The sequence below is a fragment of the Cryptomeria japonica genome, chromosome 5 (genome assembly GCF_030272615.1).
Source record: "Cryptomeria japonica chromosome 5, Sugi_1.0, whole genome shotgun sequence".
Lineage (NCBI taxonomy): Eukaryota > Viridiplantae > Streptophyta > Pinopsida > Cupressales > Cupressaceae > Cryptomeria > Cryptomeria japonica.
In genome coordinates, this window is record NC_081409.1 from 436,008,712 (window position 1) to 436,015,867 (window position 7,156).

Genomic DNA, 7,156 nt, shown 5'->3' on the forward strand with positions numbered 1-7,156 from the left:
TATGGAGTGTAATTCATTTCCTCCATGATCAATTTCCTTAATCCTCCCTGGTTTGGAACATACGTTCTACCTTGGTACCTTAGGATCCCATCATGCTCAAAAGTGTACTTGCCAAAGTGGTAATTTGTTGGATCCTTTTCTAAAGATACTCTGACCATCATATAGTGGTCACCTCCCTGAAGGTTTTGTAATACCTATTGTCTCAAGATAGTCCTAGTTGTTGCTATCACTACCGTGTGTCTTCTCCTACTCAGAGTGTCAGCTGCCCAATTCTCCTTGCCTTTGATATATTCTATCCCAAAGTCATATTCACTTAAAAACTCAAGCCACCTTTGGCGAGCATTCAAATTTGGTTGCGTAAAAATATACTTCAATCCCAAGTGATCTTTTTTCAACTCAAATGGATTTCCTCAAAGGTAATGTCTCCACATTTGTAGTGCATGCACGATGACAACTAACTCCAAGTCATGAGGTGCATAATTGATTTCATACTATTTGAGTTTTCTTTATTAATATGCTACCACCCATCCATTCTGTATCAATACTTCTCCTACTCCCTCTCCTAGTGCATCTGTGATAACTATGAAAGGACCATTTGGATCAGGTATGGTAAGAATAGGGGAAAATGTCAGCTTTTATGTGAGCATCTAGAAGGCTTGTTCACATTTTTTGGTCCACTCAAACTTCCTTCCTTTTCTCTGGAGCAAAGTGATCGGAGTTGGAATCTTGTAGAACCCTTCAACAAATTTCCTGTAATAACCAGTTAACCCCATAAAGCTACCAACCTTTGTGACATTTCATGGAGTTGGCCACTCCATAATTTCTCTAATGTTATCGAGATCTACAATAAATCCTTCCCTTGAAATTCTATACCCCAAGTAATGTACCTTCCTCTGATAGAAAGTGTATTTGGCTAGTTTCCATATAATTTATGTTCTCTCAAACACTGCAATACTACCCTTAAATGCTTCTCATGCTCCTCCAATGACTTAGAATATATCAAGATGTCATCAATAAAGATAAGCACAAAGTCGTCCAAGAAATCTCAAAACATGGTATTTATCAGGTTCATAAATATAGGAGGTGCATTGGTCAATCAAAAAGGTAACAACATGAACTCATAGTGTCCATAGTGAGTCCAAAAAACAGTTTTTGACACATCCTCCTCTTTGATCCTGAGTTGATGATACCCAAATATTAAATCAATCTTTGAAAACATTGTTGCTCTCTTCATTTGATCAAACAACTCAACAATTCTATGGAGAGGATACCTATTTTTTTATTGTTGCCTTGTTCAACATCCTATAATTGATACATAGATACAATGTGCCATCCTTCTTTTTGACAAAAAATACTAGTGCTCCCCAAGGTGAGACACTTGGCCTGATGAAACTCTTATCTAAGAGTTCTTGTAATTGAACCTTTAGTTCATAGAGTTGCATCAAGTTGCCTACCAAACACCACCATATCAATCTGCTACACCATCACCATATTCATTTTCAAACAATATTGAATAGAAAGAAATGAAGGTGACTCTCAATATGATACAAGAAAATAGTGGATTTTTAAGTTTGAAGAGCTTTGCTCATATCCTTTTGACAAGTCCATAACCGCAATGCCATTCCCTAAACTTTTTGAAATGCCAAAATTTGATAAATACAAGGGAAAAGGTGACCCACAACATCATATCAAAGAATTTTACATGGCTTGTCAAGAAGTTGCATATTGTGATAATTACTTATTGTGACTATTTCCTAAGAGTCTCAATGGACCTACCTTAGAATGGTTTCCAAAGCTACCATTTGGTTCAATCACCACATTTGCAGACTTGTTAGATAGATTTGTTGCACAATATCATTACAATTTTGAAAATGACATCTCCATGCTCAATCTCTGTCATCCTAAAAAAAAAGGAGAAAGCCTACTTGACTATATCCAGAGATGGAGAGCCCTTGTTGGTCGTCTCCCTTCCAAGTTCCTGATTCGATAAATTGGCTCCTATTTCCATCAGTAATCTTCATCCAAATATTTCATACCATATTTGATTAAATTGTGCAAGTACCTTCTATGACATCATGTCCAAGGGACCAATAGTTGAAAAGACCTTAATTGATGATGGGGTCATCAAACTGTACAAAGATCATTTAGATAAACCTAACAATGATAATAAGTGATATTGGAACAAAAATAAAAATTTTGTGGGAGATGGAGTAACTGATTCTAAAATTATCCAAATGATTGTGGCCGCCAAGCCTACACCTCCACAAACTTATATTAACCTTCCTCAACAAATATATGTCAATCCTTCCCCACAAGTGCATGCTAATTCACCACAAACATATCAAAATCCTTACTAGCAAGCATAGCATGTTCAAACAAATTGGACGAATGCTATCACAGTCTCTTAGGCTCCACCAAGACAAATTAGCCAGAACAACCCAAAACGCCATTTCACACCCTTGGGAGAACCATTAGATGTTGTCTTTAGGCGAATGGAGCAACATAACTTGGTTGTATATCCAAAAATGCAACTGTTTGATGAATCAAAACCTAAACTTGATTGGTACAAATACAATAAGTATTGTACCTATCATTATATCAAAGGTCATTCCACAAACAAGCGCATGCAACTTAAACATTTTGTCCAAGATCTTATTGATTAGGGAAAGATTTATATCGAACCCATGATAGGAAAACCACCAAATGAAAGTCTGGGTATGTATAAAGATGGTCTTCCTAAACATCAGGGGGAAGCTAGTATGATCGGTTCTAGTCAGTCTTGCACAACCAATCACATCAATTACAACATGATCCCATTTGATTATAGTAGCACAATTGGTTGTATTACCTATTCAGAAGATCATTTTAAAAAGATTCATATCAAAGAGGTAGATACTCCATGCATAGTAATCGTTAGACGAGCTCGTATGATAATTCTCGGTCATATGGTTCCTACCCCTCCTCAAGCTCAATTATCCATGCAATATGACATCCTAGAGCATTTAGGGAAGACTCTCACACAAATTTCCATACTGGACCTGCTCAAGTCATCACCTATTCATCAGGAGATTCTTACTTGCACTTTGTAACAAGTTTGTGTCCCAAGCAACATTTATCCCACATAGTTCCAAGCCATAGTAGCATATTCATCCTCTACATATTACCTTATCTTTACCCAATTAGATGCCATGGTTTCTGATCCTAATCATGTTCGCTCGCTTAATATTGAAGCCATTGTTAAAAAGTATAAGGTCAAATGAGTCCTGATCGATAAGGGTTTTGCCCTGAATCTTTGTACTTTTAAATTTATCACTCAAGTGGGGCATACTATTGTAGATATGCAAAATCAAAATATTACAATCAAAGCATACGATAATGCTGAAAGGAGTTCAATTGGCATGATAAGTCTTCCTTTTCAAGTGGGTCCAGTAATGTAAAACAAATTATGCCATGTCATTGATCTCGACCTCCCATTCAATATTCTCCTTGGTCACCAACGGATTCATGTCATGCAAGCTATCCCATCCACTTTCCACAGGTTCCTAAAATTATCATATCAAGGTTGCGAAATCACTATCTGTGGTGATTCATAGTCATTTGAGTATTGTTGTGCTCTCAAGGCTTGTCACCCTATTCAAATCATTTCCCTAGGATTAACATTGAAAAACCTCACACTGATCCATAATTCTCATATATTGAACCCAATTCCATACTCACCACTACAAAAGAGAAAACCTCCATCTCATTGCCCTTCTCCCAACTTAAGATCAACAATGCTGGCTATGGGGAATATGCTCTTCAAGGAACCTTTATAGTGGGTGTGCTACCCTTAGACCCTCATGCCCATGGAAAACCCACCAAAGAGTAGAAGAAGGAACCTATTGTTAGAGAGTTTTGTCCTACCACATTTCAATCTCATGGGGAACTTAATTGTGAAGTTATATAAGGGGATATTAATCAATGGCTCTACAAGGATCCTCTTGAATATAATGAGGCCCGCCTTGGTTACTTCAAGGGAAAACATCAAGTATCCTACAAATTGGCTACCAAACAATGAGATTACCAAGGTAGAGGATTAGGACAAGAAGAGAAAGGAATGATGAGACTTTTGGATATAGTTCCTGATGTTAATCATCAAGGGCTTGGATTTGGATATCCATTGAATGAAGCCTCAACTTTGGCAACTACTTCTCGAAATGGTGGGAGTGGTTTCTTTAACATCGAATACAAACTTGAGGAGGTGTTCAATCATTAGCATGATGATATATATACCTCCTCCACATTTGGAACCTCCACCCTTTTTGACACATCCATTCTCCTAATTGGCCTCCCACTTCGCCATCCTGAATTCATCAATTAGGACTGAATTGTTGCACACATTGACACATTTCAAAGTGATGTCATGCTCTCTAAATTCTTGGGTGTAATTGAATGTTTGCCATACTATGATCCAACCCCAAACATAGTATACAAGCTTGATCCATAGAGTTACTTCAAGGAAGAGGAGATCCTTAACCATAAAATTACAAAAAAAAATTAAAAAATCAAGTCTAATGGTGAAAACTATTAGACAGCTCAAATAATCAAAGGACAACTGAGACGGGGGGGGGGGTGAATTAGTTGTCACAGGATTACAAAACTTTAAGCATTCAAATCCTTATTGTCAGAAAACACAAACTCAATACCGAAATGCATAAACTAAATACCGAAATAACTATTATAGTAATTAAACATAAACATAAATCACAAAATAGTTACCATCCATCCATAACAGATGACACCAAGATTTGTACATGGAAAACCCGGTAAAGGCAAAAACCATAGTGGGAAGGCCACTATCCTAGAGCACACTGCTCATCACAAAAAGGAGCCTCATTGACTACAAAAACATCGGACTACAATATAGAAAGAAGAGTGAACTGCAAAGATAGCTTCTCCTATGCCTGAGTACAATTCTACTTAAGCTCAATATCGGAGGCCTTAAACCTCTCTTACAAACACAATTCGATCACCTATGATCGACCAAACCTTCTGCATATTCTTACAACATTATTCACACCCAAATAACCATAATCCCATATGCCCATGATCTCAAAGAGATCTTACATCATATTTATACCAACCTGGGACCTAAATAATTAGGTCAGCTACCTAAAAGATAATACAATAAGTTCATAACATAAAACCGCAATGCAATGATCAACCAAGTCGGCTTAGGCCAGAAATAGTGTGAACCAATCATTAAATCCCACTGGTAACGCATCAGGAATATCTTCCAACACATTACATAAACCGGTCCATAACCTAGATAACACCAGACCCAAAATAGGTCACCATAAATCAAATCCAACACCACCAATAAACTAGAACATGAACATGATAACCATCATCATCCTGAGAACCATCTAGAAGCCGCATCAACACCACTTATCACGTGCATCAAAAGATCTTCAACAAAGCTCTACTTGTAAAACCCTTACCGGTGACCAAAAGGCTTACTAGAACAAATGATAGCTCCTGAGTCATCAAATCCCGAACCAATTGATCATGATACACATAAGAATAGAATGAATGATAGATCCAAACCAATTCCATAAACCAAAACATACCAGATCATACTGGATCAATATCATAATCAACCACTTTATCGGAACCAACCGAAAACCGGTAAACAACCAAAACAGTCGATGTTTCCATCAATGATAAAACATCAATGCAACACATAATCAGTTCCTCCAAATACCAACAATCTCCCCGTTTGGCATTGATGGCAATACTAGATGTGAAAAACATCCAAGTGCCAAGAAATTGCAAACAAGTCTCCCCCAATGGAAGACAGCCAACAATCTCACACAAAATAATATAGCAATGAAGTTCTGAACCAAACTCCCCCTTTGACTGATATTTTTTTAAGCTCTATTTTTCACATATATCTCTCCCCCTTTGACATCAATGCCAAAAATATGACACAAACATCAAAGAAAAATTATAAATCCTCTGAATCTTACATATGACTACTCCCCCTGAGTAGTAGCACCACCACATCAATCCGGAATGAGTAATAGCCCTGATAATGCATACCGGATTTATGCCAATCAACATCACTCAGGTCTCTACCAAAGGGGCGAAAACCCCCAATCTGTCTCTGAAGTACTCAAATGATTTCTTTAGGCAAAGGTTTAGTGAAGATATTTGCAATCTACTCTTTAATCTTCATGTAAACCAGTCTGACTTCATTTGCTTCCACCTTCTCCTTCAAAAAGTTATACTTGATAGATATGTTCTTTGTCTTAGAATGAAAAACTGGATTCTTTGATATATCAATAGCAGCAGAGTTATCACAGTGAATAACTACCGGTTCATTACAATCCACCTTTATATCCTTCAACATTTGTTTCATCCATAGAACTTCTGTACAGTTAGTAGTAGCAACAACATACTCAGCTTCAGCAGTAGATAAAGAGGAGCATGACTGCTTCTTGCTAATCCATGAAACAAGTTTCTTTCCAAGAATCAAAGCTCCATCAGATGTGCTCTTCCGGTCATCAACATCTCCAACCCAATCTGCATCTATATATGCACATAATGTAAAGTCGTCATTTTTAGGATACCACAAACCATATTCAGTTGTTCCCTGCAAATACCTAAAAATCCTTTTCACCGCACTCTCATTATTTTCTCTAGGATCACTCTGATATCTTGATACAATACAAACTACATTCATTATATCAGGTCTAGTATGAGTCAGATATAACAAACCTCCAATCATAGACTTGTACCTTGCAAGATTTACCGATGTAGATGCATCATTCCTTGTCAATTTCTCACTTATAACCATAGGTGTACTAACGGTTTACAATTTTCCATACCAAATTTCTTCAATAGCTCTCTAGCATACTTAGTTTGACAAATGAAAATACCTTTATCAGTCTGAGTAATCTACAAACCTAAGAAAAATCTCATCTCCCCAGTCGTAGACATCTCAAATTCATTCTTCATATTGTTAGAGAATTCCATACACAACTTATCTTCACCTCCAAAAATGATATCATCAACAAAGACCTCAATAATTGATATGTCATCATCAGTGATCTTATAATATAAATTGTTGTTAGCATTACCTTTAGTGAAATCAATCTTCAAAAGATATTTATCC